Source organism: Esox lucius, chromosome 20 (genome assembly GCF_011004845.1).
Source record: "Esox lucius isolate fEsoLuc1 chromosome 20, fEsoLuc1.pri, whole genome shotgun sequence".
NCBI classification, from domain to species: domain Eukaryota; kingdom Metazoa; phylum Chordata; class Actinopteri; order Esociformes; family Esocidae; genus Esox; species Esox lucius.
The window spans coordinates 15,872,572-15,891,901 of record NC_047588.1 but is presented as its reverse complement, the minus strand read 5'-3'; the positions used below and the strand labels follow the sequence as shown (position 1 = coordinate 15,891,901).

Below are 19,330 nucleotides of genomic sequence, written 5' to 3'. Positions count from 1 at the left end.
CGGAGGTGGGAGTTAAAGATCTCTCTGACAGGAGCCTCGGCCAGACGTTCCCAGCAGACCCTTACAGTACGCTTGGGCCTGCCGAGTCTGTCCAGCTTCCTCCCCCGCCATCGGATCCAACTCACAACCAGGTGGTGATCAGTTGACAGCTCCGCCCCTCTCTTCACCCGAGTGTCCAACACATACGGCCGCAGGTCAGATGAAACGACAACAAAGTCGATCATCGACCTGCGGCCTAGGGTGTCCTGGTGCCACGTGCACTGATGGACATCCTTATGCTTGAACATGGTGTTAGTTATGGACAAACTGTTACTAGCACAGAAGTCCAAGAACTGAACACCGCTCGGGTTCAGATCAGGGGGGCCGTTCCTCCCAATCACGCCCCTCCAGGTGTCACTGTCGTTGCCCACGTGGGCGTTGAAGTCCCCCAGTAGAACGATAGAGTCCCCAGTCGGAGCACTTTCCAGCACCCCTCCCAGAGACTCCAAGAAGGTCGGGTACTCTGCACTGCCGTTCGGCCCGTAGGCACAAACAACAGTGAGAGACCTATCCCCGACCCGTAGGCGCAGGGAAACGACCCTCTCGTTCACCGGGGTAAACTCCAACACATGGCGGCAGAGCTGGGGAGCTATAAGCAAACCCACACCAGCCCGCCGCCTCTCACCATGGGCAACTCCAGAGTGGTGAAGAGTCCATCCTCTCTCAAGGAGTGTGGTTCCGGAGCCCAAGCCGTGCGTAGAGGTGATCCCGACTACCTCTAGTCGGAACCTCTCAACCTCACGCACGATCTCAGGCTCCTTCCCCGCCAGCGAGGTGACATATTTATAAGTTCTCTGTCATCCACTTTCTAATATCTGAAACGCATGCTTCCAAAGTAGCTAATTTTGGGGCTTCTCTATGCTTCATTGAAATATATAACTGTGTGTCATCAGCATAACAGTGAAAATTTACATTGTGATTTCAGATTACATCGCCCAGAGGCAGCATATATAGTGAGAACAATAATGGCCCCAGAACCGAGCCTTGAGGAACACCAAATCATAACTTTTACTTGTCAGAGGATATGCCATCCACACTAACAAACTGATATCTTTCAGATAAATAAGATTTAAACCAGGCTAGAACATGTCCACGTAGCCCAATATGGGTTTCCAGTCTCTCTAAGAGAGGGGAGTGATCAATAGTGTCAAAAGCAGCACTAAGATCAAGAAGCAACAGGACGGATGCGGAACCTTTGTCTGAGGCCATTAGAAGGTCATTTGTTACCTTCACAAGTGCAGTCTCAGTACTATGATGGGATCTGAAACCGGATTGGAGCATTTCATATATGTTATTTGTCTTCAGGAAGGCATTCGGTTGTAGGGAAACACATAATTCTAAGATTTTTGAGAGGAACAGGAGGTTCGATATTGGCCTATGATTGTTTAATATGTCGATTTTTTTAGAAGAGGCTTTATTTCCACTATTTTTTGTGAGTTTGGTACACATCCGAAGGAAAGGGAGCAATTTAGCATTCAGCATTGGCTGACCTAGCACAGGTAATAGTTCCTTAAGTAATTTTGTTGGAATCAGGTCTAGCTTACAGTTTGTGGGTTTAGAACTCATTACAAATTTTGTGAATGTGTTGAGCAATACAGTATCAAAAAATGTATGTGTCCCCATTGACACCTGGTCAGGGAGGTTCAGGACATTTTTAGGACAACTGAGATTTTGAGGACCATAACTATTTAAGGAGGAGTCAGTTATTTGTTTTCTAATGGTGATGATCTTTTCATCAAAGTAGTTAATGTATTCATTACAACTAAAGTGAGCTTGTTGAGCTTTGCTTTTTCAGGTTGGAGAAATAAGCTGATCGAGCAGACGTGAGTGATTTTCGGTATTGTAGTGTACTGTCTATCCAGGCTAGTCAGAATACTTCCAACTTGGTGGAGCGCCACTTTCGCTCCAATTTTCTGGAGGCTTACTTGAGTGCTCTAGTATTGTCTGTGTACCAGCCCTTACCGAAAAAACATGTGAAAATTCAATTTTCACTTGTGAAATATTCATTATCACACGTGAAATTCACATTTTCACATTAAATTGTCATTTTTCACATGTCGAGGTAAATAACCACATGTGTAATCAAAGATTTCACATTTAAAAACTTTTTTTTACATGTTGAGCTCAGTCTATCACATGTGGAAACAAAAATGGCAAATGTGAAATCAATTCCTCACATGTGCAACTGTATTCTCACATGTGGAATTATTCTTTCACATGTGAAATATAATTTTCACCTTTAGCTGGGTACATAACATGTCAAAGCCTAAATGGCACATGTGAAAACAATTGTTCAGTATTTTCACGTTAACTTAAATGATTCTACAAAAGTAAAATGTCACATGTCCAAGTGTGATTTTCATACACTGAGCTCGATTTTATCACATGTGAAAGTAAACATAGCACATACAATATGAATACTAAAGATAGCAGGTGAAAATTATTTATAGTTATTTTTTCACATTTATCATAGTCCAAATCTGCTGTATACACATTCCACACCTGTGTTTATGTGCAATATCAAATATTTCTTAATGTAATTAAAATATATTACAGTTGGACCTTAAGCTATGGAGTAACCCAACTTACTATGGTGTGCATTCATGAGGGATGACAGAGTAAATCGATGTAAGACTAATTTGCAACAAAGAATGAATAAACACCTTCCCTTGCACTACTAAAATAGTGCTTTATTGATAGTGAAATGGTTGTCACTAATGCTGGACAGCATGTGAGGTTGTCACTAATGCTGGACAGCAGGTGAGGTTGTATATTCAGTGTTGTATACTTTTGACAGCCCCAATTGACATTTGAAACACCTATACTGTTCATCAGCATTTTAATGGACACATCATTTACTGAACACATTGAGATATCTGTTTTAAAATAATTTATTTTATCATAAAGATGCCATCAAGATGCGACCAAGGTATATTACATTTAAAGTAAGCTCAATAATCTATGAAGATGATATATTAATTTAATAATTGACATTTCCAAGTAAAATGGGCAACTACCTTAATAGTACTGCAAATCCAATTAACATGTATACAAGTACTAAAATTACAAAGATTATCCATTCCATAAATTACATTACACATATCACACACATTGTCAGTAGTGTCTGTTTCTTCCTCAAAAAATACATTGGGATAAAACTACACATTTTCTAACTAAAAACATTTCTTGAAGAACAACGCTGTTAATCTCGTTTAAAGCTGTTTGGTAACAGGCAGATAATATGCTCGGATTCTGTTTTATATACAATTAATTTATCTTTTAGGTATTTGACTATTACTGCCACAACGTTTGTTGTATCAATGTTTTCAATAGCAAGAATGTGTTTCATAACTGAAGTAGTTCGTAAATTGGCAGGACGTGTAATCGACCTCAATCTTGATGTCTGTATTGTATTAAACTGTTTATTCACTGTTTTTACAAAGACAAATGATCTGTCCTGCTCCACCACTGCATAACTTAACTGTGGAATTATTAAATTTTTTTGATATACCATAGCTCTGACTATGATATACCTGACTCTCAACAATAGCTTTATGATATACCTGACTCTCAACAATAGCTTTATGATAAAAGAGAGCATATTCTTCTACTTTTGAATTTAGAAGACTCTCAATAGAGTAGCTCTGATAGACATCCATTGGCTGTCGGTCTACACTACCAAGAACACAATTGTCATGTCTAAATGCTCGTTTCCCAGCACACTATCCTTTAAGTAAGTCACAGAAAAAACGGTTTACTACATCTGGTGCATTTTTCATTGTTATCATACCCATTTGTTCTATGTTCCTTAGCAAGAGGAATGATGTCAAGATCTGAAGAGGTATTGCCTGTGTTCCATTGAACAATTTCAGTAAGACACCATTGCAGGACTTCAAACTATATGCTGAATAGCACCAAAGCGGACCCCAGTTTCTAACTGTGTCAGGTAAATGTAGTGACTGATGAACATTGCAGGTCATGTGACATGTACCATAAAGGATCCTAAAATCCTGGACAAACATGTTGATATCTTGTGTAGCATAAAACAGGTCAATTTGTGAAATTGATGACTGCTGCATAATGTAAGCAGCATTGCACAGTAGTAAAAAGTGGAAAAAATATGCAGTTGGTAAGAAAGACCGCAGGACAATGGCCCCATAAAACAGTAAAAATGCTCTCCACTCTGAGGCCTTCCAAAATGCTCCATGACATAACAATCTAGGTGCTCGTGTGATGTTCAATGGAGGCTTGATTTGCAGAAGCATGTTATCAATTTAATTTGTCCCCATATACCATGGTTTTTCATGGTGACAACTATCAAACCACAATGTAGCTAGTTGCCGCATAACGCCAAGATCCAGGCAGTGCATCGGATCAACAATGAAGCCATGCACAAGATTGAAGTGAGGGATTAGCATGAGTGGAGTGGGTCCTTTAACTCCAAAGGTGTCCAATTCACCAACACTAGCTCTTCTTGCGAGATTAATCATGTCATTGTGTTCACGGACTGGAAATTTCTCATACTGTTTTGGATAAACTTGGACTAGTCTCTTCCCTTTCTCCACTCTTCTCCCAGGGTGTAGGCACCAGTTGCACCCATACTTCCCATTAAACTGTTTGATGTTCTGCAGCATTGCTCTAGCTACACTGTCACAGCAACAAATGAAGCAATACACATACGAGAGAATTGTACTTTGTCCATTTAAACACCAGCGAAAACCTGATTCTCCAAGATATTTCAATTAATTTGTGAACGGCTTGAGAAAAGAGGACATGTTGGGCTTCTTATGACCAAACCACAACCCAGACATAAAGGTGTGTTTCTTTCTTTCTGTTGGGGGGAGTTAATTGATGAATGAAAGAATTGGCCATATTGCGAAGGTGGACGACTTAAAAACTGGAACACCATCAGAGTTCATTGTCAAACTGAAGGAGAATTCCTGTTTCAGGTTGGTTTCTTCACAATTAGCTTTATACATCTTACCATCAAAAATGTCATCGATACTTATGTGGTGCTGTGCGATTATGGAGGTAATGTAGGTGTTCTCCTAGTTTCATTGTTTCTAGCACATGCCTCATTTGGGGGATGAGGGGTAGTGTGAAAAATAAATTTCCATTTTTGTTGTGCTGACTTGGGCACCATGTAACACCACATCCTGCACATACATTAATGACCAAAATATGAAGACAATCGGGACAGTAATGGTTCACAACAAATGTTCTATGAGAGAAGAACTTCTTAAAAAGATATTTAGTTGGGGGTAGCAAAGAATCTTCAGGTAAAAGAAAAACAAGCATTTGTAGCAGATGGCTTAGAGCATCTTGGGCAAGTCCAGTTGTAGCCACAAATGCCATGATTAGGAGAACAGCCTGTCCAAGGGACACTGTTGCTCCACGGTATAATGGATTGTTCCAGTTCTTGAAGGTATTCTGTAAAGAAAAAAATCATGTGGGTGCTACATTATTCTACTACTGTATATATGGTGAGACTCCCACCATAAAAGTAAACATATATGATTAGTTTAAGTTCCTCTCTATAGGAAGTATTGATTAAAAATAAGAACTGGTTCTTAATTGACTTTCCTGCATAAATAAAAGTTATGGCAATGTTGGCAATGTTGAAATCAAATCATATCCATGTCATGTACCAAAACCCAATATGATAATTGGTTTTGGATCAGTTCCAACTTCCAACTTCATAGATAATCTGGGCGTTAGTTGACATAAACTGCTTTATTCAGCTATGGTGCTGCACAATGTAATATATTTGTATTATATTTGGATATTGCAGCATTAATAATGTATTACAACCTGTTAATAAATAATAAGTGTGCAAATGTGTTGATAAAACTGCTTCTTATTAGGAAAAATGTGCTTGCACAATGAAGCAATGAAATTAGCACTTTGGCTACTTTTAGGGATGTGCATCTCTCCTATCATGCTACATCGGCATCGGTTTGGGGTCTTGTGGACTGATGCACTCACATATTAAACATTTGAAAAACGGACTGACCCATATCAGTGAATCATTATGTCTTATATTTTTATGGTCCTAATACATGTTTAATACCATTAGTGAACGATTTGTTCATTTTGAACAACTTAATACTGACAGAAGAATAACAATTTGTTGTTGTGACATTTGTTAGTTTGAATGACCATATGAATATATTACCTCATTCATATTTTCCTCCTCTTCATTTTCATGGCCTTCATCTGGATTCTCCTCACTCTCAGAAATATCCTGAACACAATCAAATATGGACAGTGGTTAGGCAAATTCAACTTTATCAATTGTTTACAAAAGAACATATCCACACAAATCCCCTAAGAGGTGTTATTTGATTTTAAATGCAAATATGGTTGCTATAGACTGCACATTGGATTACCTCATTCACTGCTTGCACAATTATTAGGCAAGTGAGTATTCTGATTGTATTATTATTTCTATGCACATTTTCCCACTCCAAACCATATAAACTTGAATGCTCATTGGATTGAATCATTTTCAGGTGATACATATTTGTATAATGAGGGAGGGTGTGGTGAAAGTGAATTACACATTATATCCAGGTGTGCATAATTATTATGCAGCTTCATGACCTCAGGTAAAATGGGACAAAAAAGAGATTTAACTGACACTGAGAACTCAAAAATTGTAAAAATGCTTTTACAACACTGTTGAATTCAACACTGTTGAAGAAGCTAAACTATTAATGTGTTGGCACCAGACAATCAAATGTTTGGTTGCGAATAGTCAACTGGAGCGCAATAAATGCATGAGGAAAAAAATATGCAAATTAACTGCAAAAGACTTGAAAAGAATTACACATGAAGCTCACTAAAGGACACACGGCACCAATTCAGTCAGGCGCCAGCCAGGTGGAGAAGGGGTACTGGTATGGGCTGCTATCATTAAGGATGAGGTAGTTGGACCTTTTTGGGTTGAAGATGGACTGAAACTCAATTCCCATACCTACTGCCCGTTTCTGGAAGATACTTTCTTCAAGCAGTGGTACGGGAAGAATTCCTCAGCATTCAAGAAGGTCATGATCTTCATGCAGAACAATGCTCCATCACATGCATCCAAGTACTCCACTGTTGGCTAGCAAGCAAGGGCCTCAAAGATGCCCGAATAATGACCTGGCCCCCTTCCTCAACTGACTTAAAGCTTATTTAGAATTTGTGGGCCCCTCAAACGTGAGATTTACAGTCAGGGAAGACAATACAACTCTTCGACCAACATTTGGGAGGCTGTGGTTGCTGCTTTAACGAAAGTTGATTGTGAACAAATCAAGAAACTGACAGACTCCATGGATGGAAGGCTCATGGCAGTTATTGAAAAGAAGGGTGGCTATATTGGTCACTGAATATTATTGAAAAGACACACATTTTAATTGTTATTTTGTGTTATTTATTATTTACACTTTTAAAATGTTGAATAAACAAGGGAGTCGGGAGAAATTATTTTTGTAATTTAGTTGCCTAATAATTCTGCACACCAATTGTTGCCTAATAATTGTACACATAACTGCTCTAGAAACATTCAACTTATTTATACAATGATGCATATCCCAATGATAATATTACCTCATTCACAACTTCCTCCTCTTCATCATCATAGTCATGGTCCTCATGCTGACTCTCTTGACTTTCCACAGAAATCTACGTAGTCAAACATGGACAGTGGTGAGGCAGTACATACCCACCGCTTTGAATACCTGCCATTGAAGTGTTGAAAGTACCTCAGTAGTCCATCCACCATCTTCAATGACTTCTTGCTGACCGGCTGTTTCATTGACTTCTTGCATAACACTTGCTGCCTCCTGACTCTATAGCTCTGCGCACAGTGTTGATGCTTGAGTTTAAATGAAAGGCAGAATTAAACATTAACTGCTTTTCTGCGGAAAGTAACTGTCAGAAAAGTAGAATGTAAGTAAGTAGAAAGAAACTTTAACTCAGTGGATCCTCCTTCAGTTGGTGGGTCTGTAATTATATACATGAAGTCAAATTAATTTCTAAATCAGTACTGTAATACACTACACCATATTTAGCACTCACCGCTTTTATCTCAGAAAAGGTTATTCTAAGGTTCTTCTAACTTCTAATAGTTTAATAACTATGGGGTGTTTCCACATTAAGCATTTTAAAGTGACTCAATAGTCTCTTACAACCAGAAGCGGTTTTATTTCTATAGGTTTTTCGTGTTTTAGCTTTATTAGTTTGGGAAAATCTAAAATTAGCCCACAATCAGGATTTTGGCAAGGATGGTATATTAGGTTTACAGCATAAGGGAAACATTGTAAATCATTAGTGACAAGTTGTGACAAGTAAAAACACTAACAATGTATGTATTTTTAGCCCACAGAGCCAGCAAAAGATCAAAACGTAAGTGAATATTACAATCTATATTGTATCATCGCAACATTGTCAACATACAAATTCTACAATGGTACTGTCTGTTTGATAACCAAAGAAGCTAATAATTATTTGTAGACCTATTTGATTATGTTTTCAGATAACTGCTGACACAAAGCTGCTGCTTAACAAATATGCGGAATCAGCATCAAAGTCAGCATCGTCCTACAAAAAGATGACACGCACCTTGCTGTGCACTACCTTCTCCATCGACACACTCCTCGTCTCGTCAGTTACTGGGAGGAAGGGGATTTCAAATGACAGTCGCCCATATTTGGACGGGGAAAAAGTTCAGGGCATTCTCTGTAAGACATGGGTATTTTCGGGTGTAATTATAAGCAACTGGCATACTTTTAGTCCGTATAATTTTTTTTTACATAAGGCCATCCAGGAATTGAATTGTATTCTTAACTTAAATAACCCATTCTGTATGACAATATAAATTGTGCTGTGTTGATTGGGGGAAGTTACAGTGGGACATGGTTTCAGTGATGCATGTCTACTTCTGCTGATGTTTCTCTATGGCAACTTGTTTTTTTTGGACATACTTCAAGCAGATTATATACATCGTAGTCAAGCTATAAATTGGAACATGTTTTTGTCCCCAGTTTGATTCCTGCCTAAGTGGTGAATTAAATTAAGTTCACTTGGCATAATTTAATGTTTTTAAATGTAATGGATTTAAAAAAACAAACATCTAAAATACTAAGAGTGTCAGAATTACTGACATAAACTTCACTGTCCAATAATTTCATTTTTGGGACAAAGTTACACACATTTAGCTGCAATAGTCCTTAATTAACACTTTCTTGTGCTGAAGTCAGTACTGTAGGTGTGACTATAGTTGGCTCTCCATGGTTAGAAAACTGGATTAAAAGGTGTACACATACAAATTATTCTAGGACATACCATTAAGTTTGTAACAACCTGAATACTATGTTAGGAGATTAAACTACCAAAATCACGAGCAGAACAAGTTCCACTATAGCAATATTTCAGTGTACAGTATGTAGGTGACAGACAATGCAGTGTTATTCCTATCAGACAAACTATTATCAGGGTTCCCATGGGTCCTTGAAATCCTTGAAAGTTTGTGAATTTCTAGAAAAACAAATCAAGGTCTTAAAAGTTTTTGAAAATAGATATGCATAGACATGGGTCATTGAAAGTGCTTGAATTTATATATTTTGTGTAAGAATAGAAATTGAAGAGGCCTTGTAATCTGCCATCACTGTAACACTGCACAATTGAGAAGTGTTCACACATTCAAGCTTCTTTTGGTAATTGTTGTCTGTGAGCTTAATTAACCTTCATCCATGTCTCAAACGATGCCACATTGGGTCCTTGAATTTAAGGGAATTGGGCCAGGAAAGTCCTTGAAAAGTAATTGATATTTGATGTTTATGAAGGTTTGGGAACCCTGTATTATGCATACAATGTATTAGAAATTTAAATGTTGATATTTTCACACAGTGTGTATTTATGAATATAGGAATAGATATTAAGAATGTTACATTACAATATCATTTAAAAGTTTGCGATTGTGTTTGACATTTTTTCCTAGATGGGCTTCCATGCATTTTTACAGTAAAACTGAAAATACTGAAAATGTCTTTGGTAGATGAGGTGAAAAGAAAATTCCCAAACATACCAGAGCGTGACATAAAGGCCTGTATGGCCCAAAAGCTTAAGGACCTGCGTGTGAAGGAGCGGTAAGTAAACTTTAATATTTCAGTTATTTTCAGGGGTACATGCAAGTTTTTTGGCATTTGTTATTGAAATAAGACATGAAATATTGATATTCTACGTTTTCAGTTTTTTACTTTGACAGCTCAGATTTAAAAGATAAATTGCATAATAAAGTTAGATTTAAAACTGTCTATAGTTCAAAACACTTTACTCCATACATATTCCAGTTCTTTCATCCCACTATTATTGTTTTAAATTATGTAAATCCAAAATTAAGAAATATTGCTCTCTGTGTCATAGTGCAATTTATTTTCCTTTATTTGAAATTCTTCTCTTCTTATTTTCAGCTCTACCACCAAGAAGTAAAGAAAGGATTAAAATACATTTTGTTAATTAAATATTGTTTAAAAAATTATAAAAAATCTGTCAATGAAGATATGAGCGTGTCTTTGACTTAATTTCAACAACTAACATTATACTTTATGACAACTTCTTGAAAAGAAAATTAACATGTTAAGTATATATGAAATGTCTTTACATGTGACAGGTCAAATGTCTCAAATGTGCAATTTGATATGTGAAATGTCCTAACTATATATAAATGAAACATGTGAAATAGTTATTTGTCAGAAATACATGTGAAAATATACACATGTGGAAGCATTGACACGTGGTTATCGGCAGTTCACATATGAAAAATACTCATGTGGAAGCATTCACATGTGAAATTGACACGTGGTTTTCGGCAGTTCACATGTACAAAATACACATGTGGAAGCATTCACATGTGAAATTGACATGTGGTTTTCGGCAGTTCACATGTGAAAAATACACATGTGGAAGCATTCACATGTGAACTGCCGAAAACCACATGTGTCAATTTCACATGTGAAATTTCACGTGTTTTTTCTGTAATGGAGGGAGCAAGTTTCTTGTTGTGTATTTCTTTTGTTTTTAGTGGTGCAACCTTGTCTAATGTATACTTCTGTTGAGTTTAGATCCTCGATTTGATCGTTTACAGATTTATTTACTCTGTCTTTAATGAGCGAACTTGTAAGAATATCAAGGAATTTATTTGTAGTCCGAGAATTTATAGTACGGCTTTTGAAATTCATTGTTTGCGGAGCAAGTGGATTTCTTGTTTTAATGGTAAATGAAATAAGACAGTGATCCGATAATCCAGGATTTGGGGGGGAAATTATTAGATCTACAATATCTATTTCTCGTGACAGGACTAAATCTAAGGTGTGATTGTGGCAATGTGTTGGACCTGAGACATGTTGGATAAAACCCATTGAGTCAATTATGGCTTCAAAGGCTTTTTGAAGAGGATCTTTGGACATTTCCATATGAACATTGAAATCGCCAAAAATTTGAATACTATCTGCCATGACTACAAGGTTAGACAAGAATTCTGGAAAGTCATTGAGGAACATTGTGTATAGCTAAATAGTAGCTATGTAAAACGATTTATCGGCCATGCATGCTTTCTGGGTCAGGACAGACAAAAACTTTGCTGGCTACAACCTTCAGTAGTCTAAAAAGTCTAAAATAAAACTGAAAATGTTTGTGCCATTGAATAGCTTTGGGAGTGTTCATTTCATATTCAGTCTTGCTAGCAATTGCTCATATCTTATGACTATTTCAAGTAGTAAGTTAGATACTGGTCTATTACTGGCTAATAAGCTGTTAAAACATGCAGAGGCAAAAGCCATACATTTCATAGATGCTCTTTGTGGTGGAGGTAAACTTAATAAGAAATGTTAGTTAGTTTAACATGCTTAATAGTGTCTAGGGAAATATTCAAACTTGATGTGATGTTAATACGTGAAAAAATACTTTAATGTATAGATGCTATACATTATTTATAGATGCAACAATATTTATCACTTTTAATTGCGGGCCGGCTGAAGTAGGCTGGTTCCTTTTCTGGTTGAATTAGTTTCCTGTAGGCAATATATGTTGTAGTCTTCCTCCTTTAGCCATGTGAATATAATTTTCCTTTTTAGTAATCAGCTAAGCCATTACAGTTATAACTTATTATGCTAAACTCACCAACCAATAAAATAACTAGGTGTAGACAGTGTGATTGCATAATTATGTTATCTAAAGACAGGACTTGTTAAGGGTATGGTGTTAATGCAAGTTCGGTGTGGCATTGTGTTGTTTGTATTTAATTTTTTTAATTGTCATTGTATAGGTTATACTAATGGTATTACAAAAGAACAGATGTGATTTATAGAATAGCCCTGGTGTCACTTTTTGAACTTGGGATATTTGCCCATCTAGTAGTTTGTCCACTACACAGTAGTTTGTCCACTACAAAAGAGACCACTGCACTTTTTTCTTTCCTTTCTAAAAAAGTTGAAAAGGAAAGATTTGAGTGAGGAACAGAAGCATTCAATTTGCAGCAGTCTCTTAATTTTAACCCTTCTGTTCAAATTGAATGCTTCTGTTTCTCACTCAAAACTTTCCTTTCCACTTTTTTGCAAAGCAAAGAAAAAATGCTGTATATGCTCTTTTTCCTTTTGTTAATTTCTTTTTTTTTAATGGGGACTGATCTTGTGGGACTGATCGTTCATGCCAAATTGTGTCCCTTTGAGTTCTCTGCCTTTATTCTTAATAATTTCCTTTGTACTGTTCAAACTTTACAATGATTGGTCGCGGGCGCTTTTTGTCCCTGTTCCATGATCCTAGTCTATGCACCCGGTGAAAATCTAATTATCCCTAATTTCTCTTATTTGCAAATCCAACAGAGATTCATTTAGCGATCGATTTTTCAGTTTGTAACCGCTTTATATTTGAGTCCATAGTTTTAATAGAGGTTGTGAGCAATTTGTTGTTTTTCTGCAAAGTGAGGATCTCTGCTTGACTGTACTCCAAGCTAGCTCGGAAGACAGCAACTTCTACGTGCAAGATTTTGATGGCTGTGTGAAGTGCAGCCATAGCAGAAATTTGCACATCAAGGGTAAGTATATCATTGGTATCGGTGGATTTCTTTTTTTAGGATTTTGTTTTAGGATTTTGTTTTCTTTTAGATTCGGTTTGTTATCCGGTGCGGGTGGTTGGTTTTCCATTGTGTATCTGAGGTGTACTTCATCGATAAAATCTAATATTTCATGGTTCTCCAGTCTGTCTTTTGTAAAGTATTTGTTTCTAAGCAAATATTGTAAAAGGTGAATATACAGGGGGGAAACAGAACAAGATACTTACCTTTTTTTATCATACCTTTTTCCTTACCTTGACTTACTTAGTTTGGGGTGGCCATCTCCCCCCCCCATTTTTTGTTTGATTCTTGACCTTAATTTTTTCAGAGTTCTAAGTGTAATCATTGAGAGAGCTCTAGATTGTGATTGGACAGAGACTGGTATTGTAGGGTCCTTGTAAGCCTGAGGGGCCTTTGATTGGAAGTGGAGGGATGGGGGACCCAATCACTAACAGAAACAAAGAAATATTCAAAGCATAACAGAGGAAAGGTTTTCTACACAACATGAATGAACAGCAGCTACAGCAGCAATTACCACCTTTTCTATCTGTCTCCCAGTAACTGTAAAGCTCTTTCTCTCACGTTTGGTTGCTGGAACAAACACACTGAATTGGGTGTCAAGTAGACACATCACTGTCCTTAGGATGGACAGAAAATTCAGTCCATCTGCCTGCGTGATATTAGCTACAACTCGACAATGAGGGATTTTCTCTTCGGCATTACTAACCAATGCCAAGACTGTTATATTATACCTTCATCTCAGTAATTTCTCTATAACTGTCCATTTAACAGCGATGGCTGCAGACAGCCGAAGACTGAGCCAGACGGAACAGAGTCCATGAAACCACAAGTGATGAACTAATAGCCTCTGGCACTCTGTTTCTGAAAATATTTTACCTGCCTATCTACCTACTGTTATGACTGCCTGTTTTGTTATCTTTGTTTCTGGCAACAGCCTCTCGACCAGCTTTCTCTTAGCATATTCCCCCCTTTTCTCCCAAAGATGTTTTACATAATTTCATCAGTCCCCTCTCTTTCTCTCTGTCTCTCACTGGACATCTCTCTCTTCTCTTTTTTGCTAGAGGGTTTTTACAAATTCAGCCTCAGACAGAGGGGGCACCGTTGCCATGGAAACCAACGCTGTTGCTATGGTCCAAGCTAGAGTGGATCAACTCATGACCTCACCCTTCTCTTTATTCATCTCTCTCACTTACGCTACTACACACAAACTCAATTAAAAAAGCCTGCGTGTCTTAGTGCAATGTATTCCAGATTTAAGAATGCATCATGCAGAATGCACGTCATCTAGGAATGTTGTAATTAAAGTGCTTTTGAGCCCCATTAGAAAATCCTCTATGTTGTTGGATTGTTTAAATGGCGGTTTTTGAATGTTCTGGTGGTGAATGCACTTCTGCTCACCTTTACCTAATCATGCATCCAAAGGTAGGGGTAAATGCACGGGTGGTTGAAAAAGTGGGAATGTCAAGATTCATCTCCGTCTCACTAAGCCTGCTGGGACATTGGATTCAACCGCAGGCTGCCATTGGCTGAGGATGTGGTGGAACGATGATATGTGAATTCCCCATGGAGCCTCAGGATTGGTCAAAGAAACAATCAGAGATACACATAGAAATACATGCATAACCACATGCACAGTTACACACACAAATGCACAGACATGCTCACAGAGCAGGTAGGGAAGACAGAGATTAAGCCATACATTACAGCACAGAAACCAAACATTAACATATTCTGGAAAATATATTCACAAAACCCGTTATTTCATTCTTGGGGACCCCTATTTGTTTTTTATCATATTTGAGAGATTTAAGAAGGAAGGGATACATTTTTAACTCAGAATTGGTAAAATTTACCAGGAATGTACCAGGAATGGGCTTAACAATTCACCCTATGACCAATGTATGACCAGTGAGTCAACCACCATTTCTGACCACGACTCCCTGGCAGAACCTGCTTAAAGCTAGAAGTGTGTACTACTGAAAGCTTCGCTTTCACCCCAATGGGTGCTAGGCATGTCCACCCTCCTCCCACATGTCAGCATCTGTGTAGGGATTAATTCCGTATTTGCATATGCTGTCACCTAGGCTTTGACATGTAGGCCAATTGTTTATGTAGCCCACATTAACATATAGTTATTATTCTTTTTCTTAGCAGTATACACTCACCTAAAGGATTATTAGGAACACCATACTAATACTGTGTTTGACCCCCTTTCGGCTTCAGAACTGCCTTAATTCTACGTGGCATTGATTCAACAAGGTGCTGAAAGCATTCTTTAGAAAAGTTGGCCCATATTGATAGGATAGCATCTTGCAGTTGATGGAGATTTGTGGGAAGCACATCCAGGGCACGAAGCTCCCGTTCCACCACATCCCAAATATGCTCTATTGGGTTGAGATCTGGTGACTGTGGGGTCCATTTCAGTACAGTGAACTCATTGTCATGTTCAAGAAACCAATTTGAAATGATTCGAGCTTTGTGACATGGTGCATTATCCTGCTGGAAGTAGCCATCAGAGGATGGGTACATGGTGGTCATAAAGGGATGGACATGGTCAGAAACAATGCTCAGGTAGGCTGTGGCATTTAAACGATGCCCAATTGCCCAACTAAGGGGCCTATAGTGTGCCAAGAAAACATACCCCACACCATTACACCACCACCACCAGCCCTTTACAGTGGTAGAAAGGCATGATGGATCCATGTTCTCATTCTGTTTACGCCAAATTCTGACTCTACCATGTAAATGTCTCAACAGAAATCGAGACTCATCAGTCCAGGCAACATTCTTCCAGTCTTCAACTGTCTAATTTTGGTGAGCTCGTGCAAATTGTAGCCTATTTTTCCTATTTGTAGTGGTGATGAGTGGTACTCGGTGGGGTCTTCTGCTGTTGTAGCCTATCCGCCTCAAGGTTGTGCGTGTTGTGGCTTCACAAATGCTTTGCTGCATACATCGGTTGTAACGAGTGGTTATTTATGTCAAAGTTGCTCTTCTATCAGCTTGAATCAGTCGGCCCATTCTCCTCTGACCTCTAGCATCAACAAGGCATTTACACCCACAGGACTGCCGCATAATGGATGTTTTTCCCTTTTCACACCATACTTTGTAAACCCTAGAAATGGTTGTGCGTGAAAATCCCAGGAACTGAGCAGATTGTGAAATACTCAGACTGGCCGGTCTGGCACCAACAAACATGCCACGCTCAAAATTGCTTAAATCACCTTTCTTTCCCATTCTGACATTCAGTTTGGAGTTCAGGAGATTGTCTTGACCAGGTTTGTCAATGGACGGAAACCATGCTCTGCAGGGTGATTTTTAGCAAGTCAATATCAAATACTCTGATGTAGGGGAGTCAAAGTCATCCTCTGTTATGCTGGTTAACCAGTAACCCATCAACATGAAGCAGAGTGGCGCAGCGGAAGCGTGCTGGGCCCATAACCCAGAGGTCGATGGATCGAAACCGTCCTCTGCTATGCCCGGTTACCTTTAGCTAGTAAGCATGATAAACTAACTCGTTGAGTAGTTCAATCAAATTCAATATTGGACTATATTTCCTAACTTACCAGGTAGGCATGAAGTTGAGTGGCACAATGGAAGCAAGCTGCTCCTCGATACCGTTTGTCGATGGACGGAAACCATGCCCTGCAGGGTGATTTTTAGCAAGTCAATATCAAAGACTCTGATGTAGGGGAGTCAAAGTCATCCTCTGTTATGCTGGGTAACCAGCAACCCATCAACATGAAGCAGAGTGGCGCAGCGGAAGCGTGCTGGGCCCATAACCCAGAGGTCGATGGATCGAAACCATCCTCTGCTATGCCCGGTTACCTTTAGCTAGTAAGCATGATAAACTAACTCGTTGAGTAGTTCAATCAAATTCAATATTGGACTATATTTCCTAACTTACCAGGTAGGCATGAAGTTGAGTGGCACAATGGAAGCAAGCTGCTCCTCGATACCGTTTGTCGATGGACGGAAACCATGCCCTGCAGGGTGATTTTTAGCAAGTCAATATCAAAGACTCTGATGTAGGGGAGTCAAAGTCATCCTCTGTTATGCTGGGTAACCAGCAACCCATCAACATGAAGCAGAGTGGCTCAGCGGAAGCGTGCTGGGCCCATAACCCAGAGGTCGATGGATCGAAACCATCCTCTGCTATGCCAGGTTACCTTTAGCTAGTAAGCATGAAAAACTAACTCGATGAGTAGTTCAATCAAATTCAATATTGGACTATATTTCCTAACTTACCAGGTAGGCATGAAGTTGAGTGGCACAATGGAAGCAAGCTGCTCCTCGATACCGTTTGTCGATGGACGGAAACCATGCCCTGCAGGGTGATTTTTAGCAAGTCAATATCAAAGACTCTGATGTAGGGGAGTCAAAGTCATCCTCTGTTATGCTGGGTAACCAGCAACCCATCAACATGAAGCAGAGTGGCGCAGCGGAAGCGTGCTGGGCCCATAACCCAGAGGTCGATGGATCGAAACCATCCTCTGCTATGCCAGGTTACCTTTAGCTAGTAAGCATGAAAAACTAACTCGATGAGTAGTTCAATCAAATTCAATATTGGACTATATTTCCTAACTTACCAGGTAGGCATGAAGTTAGTGATTGTATCAACTTCTTTTCCGCGTTTGGCTCTGCCATTCCACAACAGTTTCCTAGTCATCTGATGGTTTCTAGCGTGTTTCCAGCCTTGCCTGTGTCGCCAGTGGCTTAATGGGTAAGGCACCAAAGCCAAGGATTGTGGATAACAATTTGTTACTCAGTGAAGTCCCATAATTCCTAGTATATATTGGAGTTTCAGGCTTACTGGCTCCATTTATTTTGTTTCTGCGCTAGGCGCTGACGTGCCACAACAGTTTCCTGATGATCTGACGGCTTGTATCGTGTTAACAACAAGGCCGATTGCCCCAGTGGCCTAATGGATAAGGCACTGGCCTCCTAAGCCAGGGATTGTGGGTTCGAGTCCCATCTGGGGTGATCTTCAGCAGAGTGGCGCAGCGGAAGCGTGCTGGGCCCATAACCCAGAGGTCGATGGATCGAAACCATCCTCTGCTATGCCCGGTTACCTTTAGCTAGTAAGCATGATAAACTAACTCGTTGAGTAGTTCAATCAAATTCAATATTGGACTATATTTCCTAACTTACCAGGTAGGCATTGTTGAAGTATAACACTTCCCCGAGTTGGTTTGTTGGAAAGGAGAATAAAACACAGGGAGTCAGGGCAATTACCGTAGTTATACGTCCATTTATTACAGAAGCTTCTGGAGACACGTGTCGCCGCACAATGTCTAAGGATCAACATTCAAACCATCATTTTTATACTTCTACTACGCCCAAAAAGATAGAGGCGTTAACTTACAAAGTGTGTGCCATTGGCCCAATCCCAGTTTTATTCCTTATAGGATAACTGCAAGTATCCCCTTGCCCCCCTTTCTGGTTTCTGTCTTGTCTGTCCGACTATGTGTGTGTGTCTCTGACCTGTGACCTGTTTCTCACAAAACAGACATACTAAATCTTTCTCTCCCCGGCAACTGCTTAAACAGGGTTTCCTATTCTCCTACTTGCTCCTTCAGTTTCGGTTCATATTACAGACATTTAATATTTTGTTTCATTGGTTACAACAGCTTATAACAGTTCACTAACTTATATAATCAATACATCTACATTGGTTACAACAGCTTATAACAGTTCACTAACTTATACAATCACTACATCTACAATTCCCCCTTTTGATCTCTCCCCAGAGAGATCACCCCTATTCGCCAAGCTCCAGTTCTCCCGGGTCATGCTGCTCCAGTAGAGGCATCAGCATCCCTGATGGCGATCCTGGAGCCTTCTCAATGGCTGTAGAGATCACTCTCATGGCGAGCCCTCTTATGCATGGGATACAACAACACCCACAAGTAACCATTATAGCACCAAATGTAGAAAGCGATAAAAGAACAGACATTATCAAACCTTTCCACTGGCCGAACATCGAGGTCAGCCATTCCTCCAGCGGATTATCTATCCCAGAATGCTCGTATGCGACCCCTTGACATAGTCCAATTCAATCCCCCAAATTTCCTCAAACAGGTGTCCTCAGGTGGGGTCGCTGACCTCTTCGCTGGGGGAATGAAGACCCGATGCCAACCTGAGAAACCTGTATCAAACACACAACACATATCATTATTC

At 39.3% G+C, this 19,330-nt stretch overlaps 1 non-coding gene across 1 annotated transcript; it reads left to right on the top strand.

Moving 5' to 3' along the window:
* Positions 1-18,060: 18,060 nt before the first annotated feature.
* Positions 18,061-18,133, top strand: trnar-ccu. Its single transcript has one exon. It is a non-coding gene; the product is annotated as a tRNA-Arg (tRNA).
* Positions 18,134-19,330: the final 1,197 nt, after the last annotated feature.